This window comes from Salmo trutta, chromosome 39 (assembly GCF_901001165.1).
Source record: "Salmo trutta chromosome 39, fSalTru1.1, whole genome shotgun sequence".
Classification (NCBI taxonomy): domain Eukaryota; kingdom Metazoa; phylum Chordata; class Actinopteri; order Salmoniformes; family Salmonidae; genus Salmo; species Salmo trutta.
In genome coordinates this window covers 17,375,055-17,399,230 of record NC_042995.1, presented here as the reverse complement: position 1 = coordinate 17,399,230, position 24,176 = coordinate 17,375,055, and the positions used below count along the sequence as shown (strand labels likewise).

At 42.5% G+C, this 24,176-nt stretch overlaps 1 protein-coding gene across 14 annotated transcripts in view; it reads left to right on the top strand.

The window, feature by feature from the left end:
• The first annotated feature begins 9,769 nt into the window (after positions 1-9,769).
• The window catches only part of LOC115179602 (bromodomain adjacent to zinc finger domain protein 2B-like), a 70,077-nt gene continuing 55,670 nt past the window's right edge, over positions 9,770-24,176 (top strand). For 9 of the 14 annotated variants that reach the window (XM_029741229.1, XM_029741226.1, XM_029741228.1 and 6 more), the window contains exons 1-2: positions 9,772-9,987; positions 22,671-22,714. The gene's annotated coding sequence lies outside the window, so the exon portion shown is untranslated. Of the gene's footprint in view, positions 9,988-10,118; positions 10,483-22,670; positions 22,715-24,176 lie in introns of those variants that run through there. The other 5 variants (XM_029741220.1, XM_029741217.1, XM_029741215.1 and 2 more) reach the window with 3 other exon arrangements.

The window sequence follows — 24,176 nt, the reverse complement described above, 5'->3', positions numbered from 1 at the left end:
TGAATATGTAGAAGCCAAGGTCAACAAGATGCTTGACCGATACACCCCCATCCACAGAGTGTGCCGTTATTACTAACTCCACGGGCCGATGGCGTGGCGATCAGATCAGGTGTAAATCCAGCACAAGGCTAATAGCTTGAGGTCAAGGAGAGAGTGGTGCCTCAGATTAATGGCTGACAAAAAAGGACACATGACCTAGTGTCCTGATGAAGTGCAAGGCTCGATGAAACGAGTGGCTTTGGGGTGAGTCTCAATTGTATTTCCTTGATTCCTCACATCCTCCCTCTTTGTCTCCTTCTCAAAGCACACAAGCTTCCTCCCCTCTGATCTTTATTACTCCAATGCATTTTGAGAAGGAGGCAAGGAGAGAGGACGCAAGGAACTAAGGAAATATAATTGAGATTCACATCTAGTCTACCGTTGCAGCTGGCCTCAGCCCTTACTCTTCCATTCACGTCATCATGTGCTCTCCTCCCCCGATGTCGCTTATTGAACAACAAAAGAACATTCCTTGGAGCCATTTTTCATTCATGTTTACTTTGAAAGAGGAGGAGATTTTTTTTACATTTTCCGTTGGGGGTATCAGCAAGTCTTTCAGCATAGGAACAGTTTAGCTTGTGGGCATGTAGGCAAAACTATAATGTGAAGCCCAGTGTGGAAACTTGATCCACACTACTTCAGAGACACTGAACTGTCACTCTCAATTTCTATCTCATCGAAGAGGGTAGTGGTCTAATAGCAGGCCAAATGTCTACTTTTCAACCAAGAGAGATAAAGAAAAGGGAATAATGCTACATTTATGTTGCTTTGTCAGTTCTAATCCTGCATAATCAATCAGCCAATGTCTCACCAGACTCTCGGATAGATGAAATGTTAGTTTGGTGCAAACTGCAACAAACTGTTACTGAGTTACAGATTGGTGCGCTATAGAAACACAAGCTATATTATAAGTCTTAAAGAGTGTTAGAGAGCCCTTAGACACAGGCTAGCTCTAAGAATGTCTGGACTTCTCCAGTGGTGTAATCACACAGGAATGCCCTGAGACATTTCTGCTTTTCCTCCACCACAGCCTTTCTTTCCCACGGCTGCTCCAGGTCTTGAGAATCTCTTGGCCCTCTACTCTCACTGACTCTGTTCCTGGAGGGACACACGTGAATATGCCACAAAGGGATCCTTTATTAGAGAAGAGCACTACACGACCTCAGTGTGAACGGGATTCACGAAGGGTTTGAATATGCCTCAAGTCCAAATCACCTGAACTCGGAACATTAGCCCTGGCGATGGAATGTTATAAGCGATCCAAATAGGACATGTTGCTTCAATGTTGTTAGAACTTTAGGGACTTTTTAATTGGAAGGAATTACATAGATAGTGATTTCTTGAGAATAAATGACTATATACTCCATTGATAATAATCTACACATTTGAAAAAAAATTAAATCAACCTAGAGAAACCCTATGGGATGAGATATCTTGTTTTCAAATGGATCCTTTGAGACGCCAAGTCATTACAATTACAAAGACAATACACTTAAAGCACTAATAAAGAAGACCGCTGTTAGGTTGATATAAAGCCACCATGACAGCTAGGGGAGGTCCTTTAATTTAAGCTTTCATTAGAAGGTTTTAATAAATCAAGCAGTCAATCACACTTCATTACATGGAATCATAAGAAACCTTCGTCCGAGCTCAGAGGCCTTGAAAACAGTTAAATCCTTAGACATTTTTTTCCATCTTTATTCTCCCCAGACACATCGTGCCAGATGTCATCTACTTTAGCCTACCCTCTCTCAGTCCTTCTCCCCTGTCTCGTCCCTGCTGCTCTTTGTTCAGATGAGCTCTGTCTGAGAGGAGCACACACACACACAAACACGCGCACACACGCACACACCCACAGGAGTGATGATGTCACCGTTGCGATCATTACTGTAGTGTGTGTTGTGGCCTATTTTTGACCAGGCAGGCGTCATGGAGGGCAGTCCAAACGTCTGCCTCAATGCTGCTGCCTCGAGGAGCAGCGACCTGCCACCATTAATTAATACACATACAGTGACACACCACCATTAGCACAACACAAGACTAAAGAAGCTCGGTCACACAAGACTGTGTTCTGGGTCTGACACGAACGGTTAAGAGAGATTCTTTTCTGTTGTTTTTGACAAAAGCCTACAGTTGAAAAGATGTGTGAGTAAATGATATCTACGCTCAGTAGTTAGAAACTCGTCCTTCAGCAAACATCAATGAAAAATAGGCTATAGGATATTTTTTGGGGGTCTATTACAAAGCTGTGAACATCACACATCTCTCTAGTTTTACTCTTTCTATGAAGGACAGTATTACAGTGGAGTAGACGGAACGGCCATCTGACTAAGAGGTGAACTCCCACATGTCCTCGGGGATCAGCCAACTGGGGAAACACGATAGAGAAGAGACTGTAGAAACGTGTGGTAATATCCAGACAAAAGGAGAGCTGTGAAACATGAGAACGTGAGGCTCGTTTTTCTGTGGGCGATGAATGTTTCTCTCTCTTCTCCAAAGCTATTTCCTTCCATGTCTGGTGTCATTCATGTGGAAACATCCTGTAAGCAAAGGACAATGTTCCCATAGTCTATTCTGCCTCTGTGCTGATGAGTTTTCGTACTGTGCACGTCCAGAGAAATGCAGAGTATTTCTACATAGAGTAGAAGTTGAATGATGCACAGACTGAATACTATCTGTGTTACGGAAACGAACGTGAATAAGGTGTATATGTTTGAAATGAGGTGAAGTGAGCTGTGTGTGTGAGAAATGAATAGCCTCTCTAAGATGCATTAGAATAGTGGTATAATCAACCTTGAAAACTAGCACGAAATGTCACAACAAAACCCTACTAGATCACAGTTTTATCTCGATTCTGAAATCCGTGCCATGAAATGCCACGTTTCATCCTCTTGAACACACTGTATAAAATAGGTGCATGATAGGAATAAAAAACTCAACCTGCAGAAGAATGTTATGAGCTGTTGAAAAACATGAATAAAATAAACACAGCTTTGGTGAAGCAGTGTTCGAGTACAAAGAGACAGAGGAGAGACAAGAGAGGGATGGAGGAAGGGAGAGAGAGAGAGAGAGAGAGAGAGAGAGAGAGAGAGAGCAAGAGAGAGAGAGAGAGAGAGAGAGAAAGAAAAAAAGTGCAATTTTGCAATGGTGCCAGTTTTGACAGAGATATTTCTGAAGACTATATGGGTTTATAATATCCAGTGATTTAATGTTTAAAATGTGTTGGCCAAACAATAACTTAAATTCCCCCTAAAGGCTCTATCAAATGAAATTAGCTTTACAAACATTGGCAAGCACTAAAGCTGAAAGCAAATCACTGAAAATTGATCTGCTGTTCAAGGTTGTGTTTCTAACCCTCCCATGACAAACAACTATCTTATTTCTAGAGAAACAGAATATTGCAGGGTCTTCTTTTCTTGATAGATCCATATTCCACCAAATGTTTTCTCCATATCAACCCTGCCAATGTTTTTCTTCCTCCTTTAGATAATTCCCACTTTCTTCAGATAAAGTAACATACAACATTAGCATTTAAAAAGTCATTATACCCGGCCAAAGACTGTAGAAACCATAGAAAAGGAAATGTACTGTCTCTGTAATTCCTGTCAGATACAGTATGTTTGCCTTTCTCCATAATGAGTACCTGCCATGTAGACAAGAGGATATGACGTAGGCAGGTTGCGGAATTAGTGTCCTGTTAGTATGAGTAGATTATGTCATCTCTGTAGCTGAACGCACGGTCAGCCTAATGACAGATAAGACTCCCTGTCCACAAACATTCCCCAAACAAACAGCGTCTATTTTTACCTCTGTCCTGCACTTGCCTAAGGTAAACACAGAGTACATCCGAAATGGCACCCTTTTCCCTAAATAGTGCACTACCTTTGATAAGAGAACCTGTCTCTGATTGAAAGGAGTGCCCTGCATAGGGAATAGACCGCGTGGAACCTGGTCAAAAGTAGTGCACTATATAGGGAATAGGGTGCCATTTCGGATGCAACCTTTGTCCGTTTTGAGTGCTTTTAGCAAACGGAAAACTGCTGACATCCAGTGGTATGTTTGCACACACATTTGGCCGGGTGAAGATGTGTTTTTATTTGATTCCGGGCCATTTTGCTGCTTCGCTGAGATGATGGTGACATTTTGCCGTGATCTCATTCTCTCTGTGAAGAGATGCATCATTCTGAGGCCATGACTTGTTTCTTTACTTTCCTGGCACTAATGACTGCTTTCCCTCCCACAAAGGAAGCAGCAGCTCACCGTGTGTGTGTGTGTGTGTGTGTGTGTGTGTGTGTGTGTGTGTGTGTGTGTGTGTGTGTGTGTGTGTGTGTGTGTGTGTGTGTGTGTGTGTGTGTGTGCGTGTGTGTGTGTGTGTGCAAATGTCTCTTTCTCTCCCTCTTTCTCTCTCTCTTTCTCTCTGTCACCGTGTCACTCTCTCTCTCCCTCTCTTTCCCTCTCTCCCTGTATGACAGCGTATGAGAGTGTGTCTGAAATAATGAGTCATTCTTTACTGGGCTGCTATCCTGATGATTGTAAATTATTTCTCTCTACTGGATTACATCATGAAACGATTACAGCCTTATTCAATCAAACCTGGAAATCTGGAAAAACCCACATTCTGCCTGTGCTAAGAGGAAACAATTTTGAATGGAGACAGATTAGTTTATGTTTGTTTTACACAGTAAACATAGTTTTATTGAGCAACATGAATCCAAGTGTTTTTGACTTGAATCTGTGAATCCCTGTTACGTTGTTACAATGCTGTGAATAAGACCCTAAGAGGCTTTCTATCAACAGTATATTGTACCTGACCTTTCTCCTTCTTCTCTCTCCTATGAGTGACAGACGGTGTGATGGACGACTGAAAGCCTTTGCGGTGCCAAAAATACTCAAGGCACAAAAGCATCTCATCTCTAACATCCTCTGACCCGCCTACTGTAGCCGGCCTTGTGCCCGGTTCAAGGGTTAATGCATTCTTCACTGTCACAATGAATTCCCATGAGCCACTTGTGGTAGTGTGGACTAGCATTGCTGCCTGCAGCTCCCAGTGTTCAAAAGTGGAGTGGTGTGCATCACTGGCTCTGGCTACCATTACATTATTGCAAACCCCTCTTAGCCAGTGGTTGGAAGACACTGATCAATAGCTCTGTTTTCATCTCGCTTAATTGCAGAATTTCATGACAGTGAATGAGTAGGTCTAAGCCAAGGCATTGCTCGCAGCACAACACTAAGCTAGGATAGTTGAGGGTTGAGCTTCGATGCATTTTCAAATCGTGTTTGTATGTTAATGCATTCATTAGATATTTGAAATGCAAATGTGGATCTTAAAAAGGAATATTGTATGTAAACAACTTGTCTGACATAACTAATGTGTTATTATGTTCTTTATTAGTCCCTTGGTGTTACAACAATACAGTTCGATTCATTGACTTTCTTAATCATTACGTTTCCCAATCCAACCAGTTCTTGGCTTACTGAAGATGTAGGCTATTGGAGGAATGTTACAAACGAGACAGAAATTAGCACGATAGAGCTAATAGATTTACGGCTTCTGTAAATTGATTTAATACGGTAGATTAAAAGCACCACTAGTGTAGTACTGGTGGTGGACTTAAATGAAAGGAGTACAAGGTATCAACTGTGCTTGTCTGTATTGAAATAACACAATATTTATTTTATTTTATTTAACCTTTATTTAACTAGGCAAGTCAGTTAAGAACAAATTCTTATTTACAATGACGGTTAACTCCAATAGGTTAACTGCCTTGTTCAGGGGCAGAAATATAAAGAGACTTTTCTCTTAATTTCAGTTAGTGGCTATTTATTCATTCAGTGCCTTTATGTGGGGCATAACAAGAGGACTTTAATTCAATTATGTTGAAAGACAACCTTAGGGCCAGTTTTTCAGTTAGAGAGAAAGAGCGAGGACCTTGTTTTCAGCTCTCACAGAAAATGTGTGTCGTTGAAATTAAACTCCTCTGTGTTGCTGGAAGGTTTCTGTGTTTAATGGAAACCAGGAGGGAGTGAGTGGGGTTTAGTGTAAGCTACAGAGAAGATGAATCTGTATTCCCTGAATGTGTCTCAGGCTAAAATCAATAAATGCAATGCAAGCACAGCTCCCCGCTCCCCTCTCTCCTGATGGGTGTCCCTGTCTTTCCTTGGACTAATAGAACAATAATAATGAAATCCAAATCCCCACATTATAATTTGTTTTGCATCAGTCTCCGGAGAGATCTTCTTTAGCAGTTTATTTTAGTGGCTCATTATACTTTCTAATCAAGACATAGACAGACAACCTGTTTGCCCTTCCCCCTCCCCTCTCGACTCTGAAGTGTGCTTGCTCGCATTGCAGTCATCGTTCTGGCACTTATTATGTTACAAGTGGGGCAACGTTCTCAGTGCATGCGAAGAGGACCCATCCAGGCTACCCGGGCAGGCAAAGAGTGCTTCTTCTTTTAATGATGCATCTCAGAGAGGTGTACCCCTCTCCCTCCCTCCCATCCCTCCACCATACACTACCACTAACCCCGCATACCCGCCCCCTGTGCTCTCTTTAATGAAGATTCTCCAGCGCAATTAAAATTCCCTGCATCTTGCTGCTACAGTATGAAAAACACAGCCACTGTCATTTCTCATGTCTTGTCAGTCCCTGGCTGCTGATGATGATGCGGGGGAGGGATAATTCACCCGTTGCTACTGGCCACAGCACTGTGTGTGTGAGGAGCAACCAACCCCCATCTCAACAGGTAATGGAGAGGAGGGGGAGAAGGAAAATCAATGGCCAAAGAGCATGGAGAAGGAGCTTATAAAATGGCTTTATGTTTCAATAGCTGAATAAGGGCATTCGGTGGCCATCCTCTAAATTCAGCTAGGGGGGACTGTCCACGGACCTTCACATTTCTTTTAACTGTGTTCATTGCCATGTGCTTGGTGCTTGTCCTTGAGTGTAGATGAGTTTTCCTTTAGAGACAGATTATTATCGCAAATGATTTGCATTTAGGTGATTTCAATAGTCATTTTCAGAGTTTAGATAATGTTATAGTAATGCATCCTAGATATCACCTAATTACAACTCCTTTAAATGAATGCTCTTTTCAAACTAACATTGAAAATCATGCACAATATTATTGCTCTCTTGTGATACATAGGGATACATAGATATTGCCTTAAGTGACACAAAGGAAGCACTCTATTTTATTCTCATTTCCTCATTTCATCCTCTGAGTGGTTAGCATCTATATGGTGTGAGGGTGCCCTTACAACAACAAAAACACATGAAAAAAATCACATGGGGGGAAAAAACACATGTGCATTTAATCATTTTCATTTCCACATTTTTCCATCTTGAACCCCCCCTCGACTTCAGAAGTTTTCATTGATATTAATGGCACAAAAGTAACTCAGTCTAGAGGATTGTATCATATAATAACACTATTACTCTACTGAAGGTATTTATAGTGGCAATCCTTAATTGAAACATTAACAGTTTCAGTAAAAAGCTGAGTGATGGGGCTGGAGAAATGCAACCACTCTCAAATCCGTAGACTATGTTATGGATGCAAGGACAGACCATCGAACTAAGTTGAACTAAGCTGATGAGGCAAAATACGTTACATTGTTCAAGAATCAATGGGTACATATCATTAATTTATAAGTCCAAAAATGGATGTAGCAACTAAGGAATGCCCCTTTAACACAAAGTCGCCATTTAAACGTGACCCATTAACCTGTCCGAAAATGTTTTATTCTGTCCACTGTTCCGCGAATGTCCTGCAAAATCATTCCTTTGTCCCGCATTTGGGTTTTTGAGATGTGGTCACCGTAATTCCACCAGTGAAAACATTGTCACTGCAACATTGCTATTGCAACATCTTTTCACATGTGATGAGAATAACATTATTCAACCTCACATGTGAATTTGCTAAATACTTTCACATGTGTAGTTTTCTTGCATGTGAAACTATTCATTTGATTTTGACTTTCACATGTAGAATTGCAAGCTCACATTTGAAAAGCAATGACATGCAAAAATCGAATTTGCTGTTTTATATGTGAAAAACGTTCACGTGAAAATCTCACTTTCACATGTGGAATTTCAAGTTTAGGTGAAAACAATCACATGTGGACGTTTTCGCATATGAAACTGCAAATGTGATTTTCACATGTGAATGTTTTCACATGTGAAAATGCAATTCCACATGTGGAAATGCAATTTCACATGTGAAAGTGAGATTTTCACATGGAGTTTTTTTTTACGTGCGAACCTGCAAATTAGATCTTTAAACATGATTGAATTTCACATTTAAACTCGCAATTCCACATGTGTAAGTACATTTTCACGTGAATGTTTTTCACATAGAACTACACAGCAAATTTTCACATGTGCACGTTTATAACATGTGAAACCGCCAAAAAAAAATTCTATGCGAATGTCACCTGAAACGGCAATTCACCTGTGAGGTGAAAACATGTCATTCTCCTCAAATGTGAAAAGGTGGTGTTAACATGTGAAGTCTACATTTTATACATGTGAAAATATGGTTTCACATGTGAAATTTCAGCTCAACATGTGAAAACAGCAAAACAAATTAAGGGTGGGGCCAGGGGCATGTTAACAGAGCAGAGCAGTTGTACCCATTCCGTTTTTAACCACTCCTCCCCTTGTTGTTTTCCAGTTCAATGAAATAATCTGGCTGCCTGCACCCCGTCTGACTGATTTAAACCTTGTCTGGGTCACAGGGCCCATGCTCAGCCTGTTGCTTATTATGTGTTCAGAGACAGAGGTATAGAGCATACAATTAGGCACACAGATGGCTGTTGTGTCTTTGCCATGCAATGGTATTGATCTTCTCCTTAGGAAAAGATCTGTGTATTTCTCCCCTGGATTTTCTGTTTTGCAAGTGCGTTCTGTTTGAAAACCAAAAGGCAACATTTGCACAAGTACCTCCCACTTATTCTAGCTGTAAATCATTGGAAGTGACATAAAGGGGATACTTTGATCACATTTAGGATTATCTTTTGAGGGTTCATCTGTCACTATAAACCTAAACAGATTATGAAAACACACATAACGATTTGGGCAGCAGTACCACTGTTTATCCTGTCCCAAGATTAGGAAAGACACAATGTGAGAGTTAATATTAAATATTAACTCAATTTGAGCATCACATGTCACAAATGATGACCAAACACATTTTGAGCATTCATTCCAATTCCACTCATGCATGCGTTTTAAAACAGCAATGCACAGTTCAAAAAAATATGTTTTATTATAGCATTTCCATAGACAACATGTTTATGTCCCTGATACTTGGAATCACATTAATGTGACTAGTTGATCTCTAGCCTATGGAACATGCACTGAAAGTAAATATTCTAATTTGAGAAGTTTCAGTCATTCCATACATGATTTGCCTTATGCAGGTCATCTATTAATAATATCAATGATGATGAATAATCAATTACAAAACTTTTTAAAAAAAATTAACAAACAAAACAAGCCAATAAGATTCCTCATCCTTGAATCAACTCAATAGATGCTTTTGTTTGTTCTTGTTTTTTTTCCCCCTGTCACATTAGCATATGGTGTAGCCCTAATCATAGTTCAACTGTCTAAACGTAGTGTACTATTGTTTTCCTAATTAAAACAAACATTGATCTCTGTTAATGTCAAATACAAGTTTTCTTTTGTGGCAGCATGTAAACTGACGTCACATTGGTTCCTTGAAGTGGAGCTGAATAAACCTTGAGAAGAGTCTCCTTCAATCTGCCGTTAGTAACTAACACACACACTCACTCACACCGAGACTCAATTACTGCCCAATTCCTTTCTTTATCATCTGTTACCGGCCTCTTTCAAAACGAAATCGAAAAGAGACTAGAAGGCTACACGAAGTATTACTTGAAACAAAATCCCGTTGGAAATAAGTATTAGTATCGAAACTAAAGGTAAGTGTCCTCTTATTTCAAGGTGGGGGTAAAGAAGACGGTCTGTTATATCATAGAACAAGCGATGTAGCTGGCTTGATTTGTTTCGCGAGGCGAGCTGTAGTTTCTTTGCTTACTGCGTGTGTCCCTCAATCGTCAACTGCAGATTGATAGAAACTTATCAAATAGATACAATGTTATTCTAAGCAATCGGCATGTGCGCTTTTACTGCATGGTAAAACAATAGGCTACACCAAAGTAGTTTTCTGGGTGAAACGGGAGTGTTTTTGTCGTTGCTCAGATCAAGCTAGTTGTGACCTGATAGTCGGGATCGTCTTTGTGTCCTCTCTCGTGCGCTTTAATTGAACTGTTTTATTTTGTTGTTTTTTTTAAATAAAAACGGTTTTATTTTAGTTGAGGAAAACTTTTTTGGAATATGTTTCTACCCGCTGTTGTACATAAGTTGGCTAGTATTTTTTGTGCACATTTAAAGGAACGATGTGGGAGTCAATGAAGGTACGGAGCACAAGCTACCTTTGGTCTATTTAGCTGTCCGTTTACAGACGGGGCAAAATCCGAGCCAGCTAATAGCTCTTCAAGGCGAAAATAAAATAATTAGTAAGCATAAACATAAATACTTCATTTAACTATACAACAGATTGTGTTATGGTTCGCCAGGTAAAATTACATATCTTATTAGTAAAAATCAGTTTGATGGTTTTTTTTGGTCGAGTTTCAGGCTCTTTTTACAACTGGCTGAAGCTATCTTTTGTCGCTTCCTCAAAATAAGAAGCAGCTGCTGCCTGGCCGAGTTGTTGAAATGTATCCCTTTGTGTATATTACAATATCCTCCATTTTTCTTGCCCTTCCAAACAACAAGCTTTTCGCCATCTTGGTTGATTTAAATTCCCCAAGCACCCCACGCGTGAAGGAACGTGTCCATGTTTTTACACAGAGAAAGTTTAAACTAGAGTCGGGAAAGAAATGTACACGATGACGTCATGTGAAGTTTAAGGAAAATGTAGCCAACGTTAGCCTGTGGTTGGAAAGGCTTGAGTTGTAACAATTTGGTGTTAACGTTTGAAGAAGAGTGGGGTTCAGCTACAATGTTACTGTGATATTATACAGTGTTGCAACAAAAAATAATCGGATACGTGTTTTTGAAAGCGCAAAATACACAAACGGTGTGTTTTAATACGGTAGTGACAGGTGGAGATGGCATGCCTTTTTAACTGCCTTTTTAACCTCGATTTTTTTTCTCTCTCACTGGACTTGGTTAGGTATTTTCTACATGCACTTTTTCTAGTTTATCAATGACACTTTGATAAAGGTGTTATTTATCACACCACTTTTATTCAATAACATGAATAGCACACATGTGTTTTAAACGTTCAACCGCTGGAATTAGGCAATAGGTTATTCATAATCGTTTAGAATAAACATGGTATATCATCATACTTTTTGTTATTGCATTTTTTTTTAAATATTGTTGAATGGACTAATAGCCAAGTAGTCTAATACGTTTAGACATTGATCAACAGCTATGGATGTTTATACAAATGACAACTTTTCCCCTTTCCCCACTTTTCTCGTTTGCTTACTCCCCTTTGCAATGTGGGAGTCGTTGACACTTGTTTACAAATAAAAGGCAAAGATAATGTGCCTTGGCTTATCTACCGGTAATAACACAAAGTTCACCTTAGGTGACTATAGGTCTGGGCCTAATTGTCATGCCATAAGTGGTATGCACTATTGAACAATATGTTGCCTAGTCTTTATCCACCGTCTCGTCATTGTAAAAGCTCATTTCTGAGAAGATGGCAGAGGTGTGACAGAGACAGTAGGTAGTGATGACAGTAGGCTGAATTTGAGTTTTTTTATTACCATGTTATAACATGCCATGGATTCATTTGTGTGTTTTGTTGGTTATAGTGGAGGAAAGATTCCAAACGTAGGCTACCAAAAGTAACAAACCATTTAGTTTATCATCAAAGACTCTCCTGTCACACTAGAGATTATACTCTCATCACCAGTTGTTCTGGTGAGCATCCATCCACCACATCCCTGTGGGATAGTCTTTAAAATGGATCTCAGTTGCCGTCTCACAAGCAGTTGTTGTAAAAAAAACAAAAAAAACAACAACAATAATGCTTTGTGATAGGAAATCTAATCATTTCACCTCCCACCCTCTTTGTTTCGATATTTACTGCAAGCTAAAGTGCACAGGAGCAGATGTTTAGCCAAACATCCTTGCTGAGGGAGGCGCGATGCCTTTTTCCTTCTGGGAATGGCTCCTCTCCTCTCCCTGTGCTGATGCATGGACATGACAGCTGCTTGATTTCATGGAGCTGCTAAGAAGCCATTAGTGGTATCAGTGAATTGAAACGGAACAGTCTCTCCCATTTTTCCACCGCTATTACAAACGTCTATTGTTAGCTTATTTTGTGTGTGTGTGTGTGTGTGTGTGTGTGTGTGTGTGTGTGTGTGTGTGTGTGTGTGTGTGTGTGTGTGTGTGTGTGTGTGTGTGTGTGTGTGTGTGTGTGTGTGTGTGTGTGTGTGTGTGTGTGAACAGAGCAGAACAGGGCAGAGGAGCACTAATATACTTGTGTTGCTGTGTGTTTCCCCATAATGTGAGTGAGAGAGAACAAATCTGTCAGGGCTTGTTTGTGATGTTGGTTTGAAATGGAAGCAAACTGTGCTACCTCAAGCATACTCAAATCAGGGATGTCTCCATGCCTGGCCAAGAGAAGCAAAACAATGTAACTGTAGTCCCCCACCTCTCTCTCTCTCTCTCTCTCTCTCTCTCTCTCTCTCTCTCTCTCTCGCTCTCTCTCTCCCCCCTTGCCTTCTTTCTCTCTCTCTCCTCCTTGCCTTCTTTCTCTCTCTCTCCCCCCCACAGAATGTTGTTTTCTTTGCCAGGAGATAAAAAGGACTTCCGCTTGACTTGAACATTCAGGAATTAAAGATAGGCATGTTTAAGCCCTATTTGCATGTCTACCCAACGTTGCACCAAATGGTTGCTATTGACTAAGCTGATTAGGAGAAATTAGGTTTAGGAGCCCCTGTGTCTGGGGGTGCTGAAACGGACAAAACTTGGACAGCTTTTCTACAGACAATCCCATATGCACACAAGTCTATTCTGTCTAATCCTGTACTATTGAAATTAGGGCTAATAATGTTAGAGGAACGTGCCTGCTTTGGTGTCCACCATTTTTTTGTCTTTTTGAAAGGAGATGAGGATGGTTATCCAGTCAACAATCAAACAGTTTGTTGCTATCAACGCTACCACTCTTTGAATTTGATTAGCGTGCTATATTCCTATACTGCACCTCCTTGTGCTAGTTTCAATGTTTCCCTACATTGTTTGTGAGACACTGTAATGAAGCATTTATTACTGTAACCCTAGAAACGAAGGCCTACATTGTTTGTTTCTGGCATTGGTTTTCTTGTTTATGTTGTTTTGTATGGCCTACACAGAGATTGATTCGCTTCTGTAAACAGATCTTAGATCTGGGGATATGGGAACGAACAGTTGGGTACAGTCTGTGAACTGCATTATATTGGCTGTGAGTTGTTCACACTCATTTGAAGTTTTCATCTCTAAAGAAGAAGTAAGTCTGTTTTGTGTTATGTGAAATGAATCAACCAGAGCCTAATTACCTAAAGCTGGATTGTCACTGAGTCCTCCATCCCTGTGTTTACTTCAAGCTCTCTCACACACGACTTCTCCGAAGTCAAGTACTAACTAGACAGAGGCTTCTATAAAGATGCGTGGTGAAATTGATGGCCCTGTAGCGATGCAGGAATTGGCTTAAAATGCGAAATGTTTAATTAGGCTAACGCTGATTATTATTGTTGGCTATTGAACCTTTGTTACTGTGCATGGTAACTGTCATGTCTGAAAATGTTACTTGCAGCATGTGTAGTCTATACTCATTAGCACAACTGTTGACCGAGGCCTATAAGTTAGCGGCAGCAGTTGGTAGGGCAGGTTTGTTAGTGCTCCTATGACCTACTTCACCTTCACTTTGCTATTCTAGTCACGCTGTACATTAAGTTGAGATATAGTATTGACGTAACGTTTTTACATAGCCTAGCCTACGTTATAGCCCACACATCCACTTTACGAACATGGTGGTAGTATGCAAGATGAATGTCGGCAGTATGCAAGAACATACCATGGGCATCTATGGTGGCCTGGTTCAGTTTGTGACATGAACCGAAAGTAACTATGTCAAGGGGAGCATTACTGGTACAAGCAGATGTCAGTTTTACAGCAGTCTGGCTTGTTTAACACGTACAAATAATCTGTGTGTTATTGGTGCTTTCATAGACTCCACAGATAGTAGCATAAATGCCTTTTGTACAACCAGGTCACGCCAAGTTCACTTTGTTTCTGAAATACCAAAGACACTGAGGCCATGTTTGGGAGAAAGGGAGGCGATTAGCTGCTTCGGTCTTTTTGTTTTCCGTCCCCTGGGCTTCTTCCTATTTATCATTCAATGTGAGAATTTCCTTGATGAAACTCAAGGTTATTTTTTCCATGGTCTGTCTGTCAGGATGCTTGTTGTTCCACTGGCAAGGTGAAGAGGTTGATTTCTCCCTCAAGTAACGCCTCATTTTCAAAGTCCTTGAGCTCTGCAGAAAGTCTATAAAGCCTGTCTGTCGATTCATTCTTCCTTCTTTGTACTGTATCATAAATCCAGCCCGTTTTCTCAAAACAGTCACAAAGGGAAAACCAGGATTATTGACTTGGTTTGTGAGGGTGTTTGAGGCAGAGACAAAAACCTGTCTTTAATTTCAGCTGTAGGCTATTGCTTACAGTAGCCAAGTATTAGGCCTTACAGTTTCCTGCCTTCTGTCCCGAATGAGCACACTTCAATCTAAGATGCTGATAGCCTGATGAGATCTAAGAGCGTCGGTTAGGCAAACTGATGTAGGAACTGAGCCAAGTATAGGCTACAGAAGGCTATCCTTTTCCCCCAAAACAACATGGTTCCATTCATAGCCTAGTAGTAGCTTAGCTAGGCCTACTGCTTAACGCCAGCCGCTCTGTCTTGTCTGTAGCCATGCTAAACGTGTATGGCTTGATACCCTATGACAAAAGAGTCGGATAAACCACAGCTCTGCTTAACGCGAGTCCTTCAGAGTGGGTCCAAGGTTGATGCTTTCGAATGACATCATCTGAAGGAGGGTATATCCTAAGCTATGCGTAAGGAGCAATCCACTATTAGTGGTCTTCACCAGCGAGCCGTCCATTTCTTTTTGCCCTACGGGAGATTGTCATATTGCCTGTGTGTGCCGGGGCTGGAATGCTTCAGTGATTGAGTCCCTGCCTACTGTGATAATGGGGACGCTGTTGGAAATACCAATCGTAGTATAGCCTAGCCTAAGCCTGTTTGGTTGGCTTATCACCCTTTTACATTCTCTACTAAAATAGTTTGCAGCCTGCATGCTCTATTCACGTATCTGCAGTATCTCTCACATGCTGGGAATTCTGAAGTGTTGTTGGCATTGCGGATAGAAATATCTTTGGATGTGGGAATGGGAATTGTGTAAGGTTTTGTATTGTTGTGGTGCCGGGAACAGTCAATGTTGTTCATCATACTAGGACAGCTGGTTGCAGGATTGAGGAGCATGGAGTAGCCCCTGGGTGGCTGTTAAAAGGAAACACACACGCACACACAGGCACACACACACTCTGAGGTTGCGCTTCAACAATCAACCTTTTATTTATTGATCGTCCAGCATTTAAAATGTGGTCACTGCTGCCACTAAGGCTTTTCATTTTAGCTGTGCTGGCAGACTGCTGCAACCTAGCCAGAATTTTAAATATTACATTTTAACTGAGCGCCATAAGAACTGACAAGGATGTAGAGGGATGGGGGGAAAAAAGGAATCTGTTCAGCAATGAAATAGCCTAATTTGTGTTGGTCAGCAGTAACCATACAGTGGAAGGTCTTCTTTGTAAACAGTCCTGCTTGCATTTGGATGAGTAGGGCAGGAGTAAAGAGATCTTAGGCCTAGGCTACAGCCATGCAGCAGACAGATGCATGTGTCAGTTGTATTGTACTAGAGCTGATTCACAGATAATAGGACTAAACTTCAGGGGCGTACTTAGTGATTTGGAGGCCCCAGGCGGGGGCCAGTCTTCGCACGTCCATCCAAATTATTCCAGCGTCCGAACAGTGCACTGTGACCCCGCCACCTTTCCTTCGATTCACAAGTGAATGAAACGATTTCACTGGAGAAAGCATCCGAGCGAGTGAAACGGCGCCCCTCTGTCTTACTATATGTAACCCATGTATCAGATGCTGTCTGGCCAAAAAGAGTATGACATGCCATACTCTTTTTGGCCAGACAGCATCAGATACATGTCCTCTGCCCTGACGACGATGGCAGTATTATCAGCAGCACCTGTCTTTTTACTAAAGATATACGTATTGTATCCCCCTAGAGCCCTCAAACTCAACACTGGACCTCGAAGCCAGTTCCACTGCTTTTTTTCATTGTACCCCTCTAATCAGGAACTGATTTAGCCCTGGGACACCAGGTGTGTGAAATTATTGTCTGGTAGAACAGAAAACCAGCAGGCTCCAGATCTAGTAGGGTAAGAGTTGAATACCCAGGGCCCGGGCCTGGTTTCCTACTACGCTAACATATGGAATTGTTTTAAGATGGTCATACCATTTGATTTGGAATTCTAGGACCCCTGTAGGTATCACAAAATCTGTACCAAAATGATTTGATGAAACATTGAATTTGGCCTTACATCTAGTAGTCCATAGAAACACGTTGAATAACAGATTCATACATAACAAAACAGAATCAAAAGGAAGTATGTTTTGAAGTGTCTGTCCTATATACGAGAGATAAAAGGAAGCTCAGGACAGGATTTTGAAAATGTGTTTTTTACTGTGGAATTACCTGTATACCTTTGACGTGGAAATGCCCTATTCACTTCCATTACAAGTCCCGTGACACTTCTGGGGGTCGTAGCGCAAAACAGAGAACACCATCGTGTTCGTGAGAGTCTTTCTATATTAGTGTGTAGCCCAAAACGTTCGAATGCCTCAGATGTTTTCATGAGAATACAGATTTTTGGGATGTTTCATTGTCTGACCAACACCGCTGTAGCTCTGCCACCTTCCACCGCAGATGCGGAAGGCAGACATTGGCGAATGCGGTGGATTGGGACAGAGCCCATGTAAAAAACCCAGATATCTCTAGCTTAAAGAGACACAGCGTGAGGGGTGCCTCAAGCGGGGAAATTTGTAAAAAATAAAAAAAAGGTTTATTTTTATTATACCCAGCTCATGAGGCCCCTTAATGATGATGATGATGATGATGTGAAGCCTGAAGCAATTGCCTCTTCTGCCTAATGGCAAGTCCGCCAGTGCTAAACTTTCTATATTGTCTTTTACTCATCTAGTAAAATGTAGCCTACAATATAGATTAGGCCTTTGCATGTCATGGTGATTTCAGCTTGACTCAACCTACCTTGTAACAGAGCTGCTGCCTAAGCATTCTCCTGATTGGATGAGTCATTACTTTGACCCGAAGCTAACTGGCTGTTTTTAGAACTGGAGGTCAGAACAGGAACTTCGCCTCGGGAAGAGGGGGATTCAAGTAATCCACACTAGCGTGACTAGTACAGATGCACCGTGGAGTTATTCCGAGAATGGACGGATTCTATCTGTTCATTTGATGTTCTACAATCTGTTCTCCATCAGGATTCGTCCGTCTTTTCCCATACGTGTGTGCTGTGCAATAACTAAAAGACACTTAGCCTACAAGCAGGAAAAAGCAGGGAACCACATGTAACAAGTCATTCATTAAAGGCCTGTGAGAAGGAAATGGAAAGTTGAAAATGTGCCACCATTTTCTCTCAGACCTCATTCCCTTCCACAGATAGCCTAGACACATGCTGTGGTGATCTCTCCTCTAGCCTCCATTTGGCGGGAGTTGAAACAGAGAAACAGAGAAATCGTCGCTCCTCTCCTCCGTCTGCCCCAGAGTGGCTGTTGTTATTCCTGGCCGCCATGAAAGGCTAGCTGCCTGCCTTGTGGCATTGTCCCTTTCTCTAAACGATGACACTGAGAGACAGCTGTAACGCGAGACGCCTCTACCCAAGCAGGCGCTCGGAGAGAGGACGGGGAGACGCCTTTATCTCAGGCTGGGGGGCACTGACCTCTACTAGCTCACAGGGCTGCATGGGAGCAGTGTCTGGAGTTAGTATCCACCCTCTACTAACTGAAACTCTTAGACTACATAATAACATCCATGGATTGGGTTGCAGTGTAGTCGGCCTTGTGGGCCTTGGAAGGATTGGTGTTTTGTGGTTGTTGTGTTGTGGTTTGAGCTAGTGTGTGCCTGTGTGTGCGGGTATACTTGTGCGGGTGTGCTTGTGTTTGCCTGTGTGTGTGTGTGTGTGTATCTTATGTTTGTTCAAAGATGGAAACATCCACACATCCCCCTGGCCTGCAGGCTAAATCCTCTGTGAGAGCTCCCGCGTGTAATCCAAATATTTAGAGCTAATTTAAGCATGGACCAGAAGCGGAAACAACATCTCTCTCTGTGTGTGTGTGTGTCTCTGTATGTGTGTGTGTGTGTGTGTGTGTGTGTGTGTGTGTAATCTCAACACTGGGGGGAAATGAAAGCACTCAATCACTCACCTGTCAGAGCTCTTCACTCCCTCCAAACACACACGCGCGCGCACACACACATACATACACGTATACACACACACACGCACACATATAAACGTATACACACACACACACATCTCCCTCAGAGTTTGACAGGATTGGGCTTTTATTGACTCACTGATTGAGACAGGCGATTCATTTAATGGAAACTTTAACCACCGAAACACAGTAATACAGGAATCAAGACAGATGGACATCTCCCATCTTTCTCCCTGTGCTTTATATTAGGTTGAATGTTAGCTTGTAGATGAACTTTGGTGATCATCTTGTATTTTAAACTATCTCTTGTAGTATGGAATTCCATGTTGAGGCTGAGCTAGGCTAATAGGGGGAGTACAGAGAGAGGATTATTGCAGGGTATGAATGGTTGGTCGTTCGTTGGTCGACCCAGAGCCGGCCAGGCGGGAGAGAGAGAGCGAGGGCGGTGGGTGGGAGAGGCGTGACAGCTGCGTTGGCGGCTGCTGTGAGTGACCTTCACGCGTCGTCTTGGTAGATTGTCAAGGCTGTTGGGATGACACTGAGCCATGGAGCTCTGCTCTGCCGGGGCGGCTGCGTCCTCTCATTCACTCACTCAGACAGACAGTGGTGCGCTCCGGGTACAAGTTGCCCATAGGCACTTCTTTCTCTGAATCGTAACTGTAACCATTAAGGAGCGGTGCCAAGCTCACCTCAGATCAGTGTACTACTCTAGAGGCTACTTCATCCTACTTCATCCTACTTCTCATGGTTCATTTGTGTAGCCAAGTATCAATTGTATAGCCTGTATGAATGAAGTCCCACGGTAGTGAACGTTACATCAGCGTGTCTTAAAGGCTCAGTGCAGTCAGCGTTTTGATTTCCCTGGGTTTTATATATATTTCTACACGATGCGGTTGGAATAATACTGTGAAATTGTAAAATTTATGATAATGCTATTTAAAAATACATTTCAGCCTGTTTTGGTGGGATAGAGTTTTGGCCTTCCATGGTGACATCACCATATGGTAAATGAGTTAATAGACCAATAAGAAAGAGCGTTCCAAACCTCTCTGAGCTCCCCAGTGGCGCAGTGGTCTAAGACACTGCATCTCAATGCAGGAGGTGTCACTACAGTCCCTGGTTCGGATCCTGGCTTTATCACATCCGGCTGTGATTGGGAGTCCCTAAAGGCGGCGCACAATTGGCCCAGCGTTGCCAGGGTAAGCTGCCATTGTAAATAAGAATTTGTTATTAACTGACTTGCCTAGTTAAATAAAGATAAAAAACATGTATTTTTCTTCAGTTTTCCGCTCCCCACTCAGACCACTCCCAGAGAGTTCTAGCAAAATTCTTGCTTGAGATAATGCTCTTTGCTAAGAAGCTATTTTTTATTTATATTTACCATTTTCATTTAAAACAATCACAGTAAGTTATTTAATTGTTACCCAGAAATGATTTGATGTTGAGATAAAAACGATTGCATTGGACCGTTAAGCTGAGGCCAGAGGCAGGTCCGTCCAATTAGCCGGTGAATGATAGCCCCATAGGCTAAGTGGAGGGAGACGGAGAGAGGCTCCCCTCAGATTCATCATGATGCTACTGTAGGAATTGGCTCCTAGCCACATTGGGAGTAGCAGTAACAGGGCTGAATCATAAATGGCACACACATACAGTACCATCATGCTCACGCTCACCCATACGCTCACCCATACGCCCATGCGCTAATGCGTGCACACACACACACACACACACACAGTTTGTGTTACACGATGACAGTCCCTCGAGGGTGTGCTCTCTCTTAAATCCCACAAATGGATTGTGTTTTGTTCGTTGCTTTTCAGACAGTTCTTGTGCTTTACATTGTGTGGGATAGCCCACTCCCCAGGAATGGGACTTGCTCCATCAGGTCTAGGAAGAAGGGATTTCATGGAATAGAACACACAGAGAGGCTCTTCTGAATAAGCCGAGAGAGAGGATCTGAATTGCACTTAGGCAAACATTTCTGCGCACAGATTCTTCTCCCTCCCCTCTTCCTCGTCTCTCCACAGAACAGACGCTCACGTCTCGCCACAAATTCCATTTTGTCAGCTTTCAGCTCCAGATCATGTAACGATAAAAGATACTGCCCCACAGTTAAACATTGCCAGTAAATCACACGCAAAAGAAAGCTGGGAGAAGCAGTATTTTTAAGCAGAAAGAGAGAAGGGGTAGAGAGAGAGAGAGAGAGAGAGGGGCTCTTTGTGTTCTGTGTACTGACTTTATGCGATGAAGAGATTAATCACTGCTATTTAGGGATCGGTTTCCTGCAACTGATTGTGTGACGACTCAGTGGTGGGTAGATTGTCAAGACTTGCCTGTTTTGTTCCGGAGGTTTCAGAAAAATGTCTGCGGCCAGTTCACAGTCAGTGCCCTCCGCTTTCATCCCTCCCTCCCTCCCTGGCCTGCGATATCACAGATGAGCCGAGAGCAAAAGGAGACAAACACCTTTTTAGCATGTCTGTCATCGAATGGCACTTTATGAAGGCATTGCTAAGGTTTCTCGTCACTGGAGTTAAGTCTACATTACTAGATTTATCGTGACGGTTCCCTCCGCCAAAGGCACTATTCAATTCCAAGCCTCCGGGGCCACGTCACAGCTGTTGCCCTCGAGGCCTGGAATTGAAAAGCCTTGTTCTATGTGGACCTGTTGTTTTGTGCCTGCAGGCTTACAGAATGTTTAGGCCTAGTCAGATGCTGCTTGCTATCATTGTATTGCTTATGACTGTGTTTGAGTAGAGCTTACGTAAGGCTCTAAAGTGTTCTAGACCCATTGTCTTAGCAAATAGCTAGCATAGCCGTAGTCAGGTTAGTGTGTATTTCAAATACCAGGGCAGGCGAAAAAGGGGTGAAGTATATAGCTTCAAATCCCACCACTCTCATTACAGCACTCTTTGGCTGGGGGAATCATTTCAGCGTCGCGCCCTCTCCGAGGGAACATCCTTTAATCATGGCTCTAATAGGCCTTTATGAAGACGCACAGATGAATTCCCTCACTCGGCCCGGCGTGGTGTGTTATCACCACAGAGATGTTTAATCAAGGTGACGTGTGTGTGTGTGTGTGTGTGTGTGTGTGTGTGTGAGATCAGACGACCAGATCAGGCCTGTGGATGACGAGGAGGAGTCATTATCGCTAAATCACGTCGTTATTATAGACGGACACCGTCACTCCAGTTAATACCGTTTACTTCCTGTGGAGATTTCAGCCGTAATGGGGTGCGCGTGCATGTGTGTGTGTGTGTGTGTGTTTCTGTGCCCCCGTGTCTGTCTGTGTGCTATAGAGTTTTGCCCAGTGTCAGGGTGAATGTGTGTACCAGAGTGACCATGACACCGCTAGCGGTGCTGCAGTGAGAGAGACAGTGCCACGGCCGTGACACCCAGGCAAGACGGTCACCATGTCCTTTCAGACGCACAGGCTGAGAAAGCTCACTCGCTGCCTCTCCCCTTCTCTGTGCTCCAGGAAGACAGATAGATCTGAGACAGTGTAGCGCTGAGGGGCGTGAGAACACTGGGAAGGGCTGGTTCTCCCTCTTAGCAAGAACTGTCTTGTGTTTTTAGGTAAAATTATCCTCCTCCCTTGCAACAAAAGCCCTAATGTCTGGCTTTCATTCTAACAGGTTGAGCAGGAAAAATGGATGAGTGTGTGTTGTGTGGCGTGTTTGTGTTCGCAGGCCTGCGGAGCCTGCGACAGAGAGAGTGTGTGTGTGTGTGTGTGTTAGATCTGCTCTGCTTATGCTCTGGGCCAGCTCCTAGCTGCGTCTCAAAACGCCATGTCCTTTTGTTTTGTTTGATCCGCCAGTTGACCACAGCAGCGCACAGAGCTTTGATATCGACGTATGTTGGAAACGAATTAGGTATTCACCCATCAGGGCCCAAACTGGTCGTCGTTAGCGTTTAGATTGTATTTTCCATGGAGAACAGATGAAGTGAACGTTGTCATACAGAAGAGATATCAACGTATAAATGGATTAACGTGGCTCTTGTCCTCTTTCTCTCTCTCAGGTGTTAGAGCAGTGATGTCACAGAGCTGAAGACATTTCCTGTCAGTGAGTACGGACTCTTTTCGCTGTTACCTTTCTATCATCTCTGAACGACTGTCAACAACATAGCTTTTTGTTGTTGTTGGGCCCTGTGTGACATTCCCTAATACTTATAGTTGTTATGAGAGGAGCTTTTGAATTGTTTTTTTTTGCTCAACTTGTCATCAACAAAATTTGTTTTGGCGTAGAGGAGAGTTCGCAGACTCCTTCGATTCCAGGCTTAATTAGATTTCATTCTTTCGACACAAGAGGATTTTCTCCCCCAATTAAATTTAACAAGGGCTCCTTGAAAAAGCAGTTGTTCTGATTACATTACAAATTCAGAGTTTCATTCAGTGAATCGTGCAATTAATTACATTTCTCTCCATTTTGATCAGAACATTTTTGGGGGCGAGGGAAACATGCGAATTAACCATCATCAGTGTTTGTGATCTGTTGCAGTAACATTATGATCTAAACAGTTATTACAGTATCTGTTGATGTAGTCTAACATTGAATTTAAATTGTTAGGCCTATCAGCTGGAGTCAAACTGAATCATGTTCCTCAACAATAGAGTGGATTAAATTGGTTGGCTGGTTAGCCGTTTCTCACCCTCTCTTCTGTGGCTCATCTGTTTGGCTCTGCTTATCTTTGTTTTCTCTCTCTCTCTCTCTCTCTCTCTGTCTCTCTCTCTGTCTTTCTCTCTCTCTCTGTCTCTCTCTGTGTGTGGGTGTGTGTGTGTGTGTGTGTGTGTGTGTGTGTGTGTGTGTGTGTGTGTGTGTGTGTGTGTGTGTTGCCACTGGCTCTACTCCCTCAAGGTTTCACCAAGCAGACAAAGGTGACGGTTTTATCCCACAGACAATGACTTGCACTTTTCTCCCTTTCTCACTTTATGGCTTTGTGCTGATGAGTGTGTCACCAGATCTAATCTCACACTTTATAAATCAGCTTTATCTCTTATGCAGCTCAGCTGGGTAAGCGTACCGTTGAGAGTTAGCTGTGTTTATGTATTTTGAGGTAGGCCTATTCAGCAGATAAAAATATCAAAGTGGAACGGTTCTCCTCCTAAATGTGCTTTTCAAGGTGATGTTTGCTTGACGTACAATACACCTGATTTGAGAATCCCCTGCACTGCAAATTGTAAGTTACACATTTTGGACCGGTGCTGGACCTTTACCTGTTACATACCATGTAACCTACTATTGATAGCGGTCTGCTATCAGTCATGATATTGACGGCTCCGTTTGAAATGGATTTCCTGGAAATGTAGGGCTGGAGAACGGGTGAAAGGCAAACCCCTCTGGTGACTGTGCTGATTTGCTCACTGTTGAACACTGCAGTGAAATGTCCACCTATCAGTCTCTAGTGATGGTACAGTATTTCTGTCTGTTTATTCTTCCATTAGTCCATAGAAAACAGGCAGAACTTTGGCAAACATGAACGTCATCCAAACAGCCACAGTACAGAGCAATTATCCAACATTAGTTC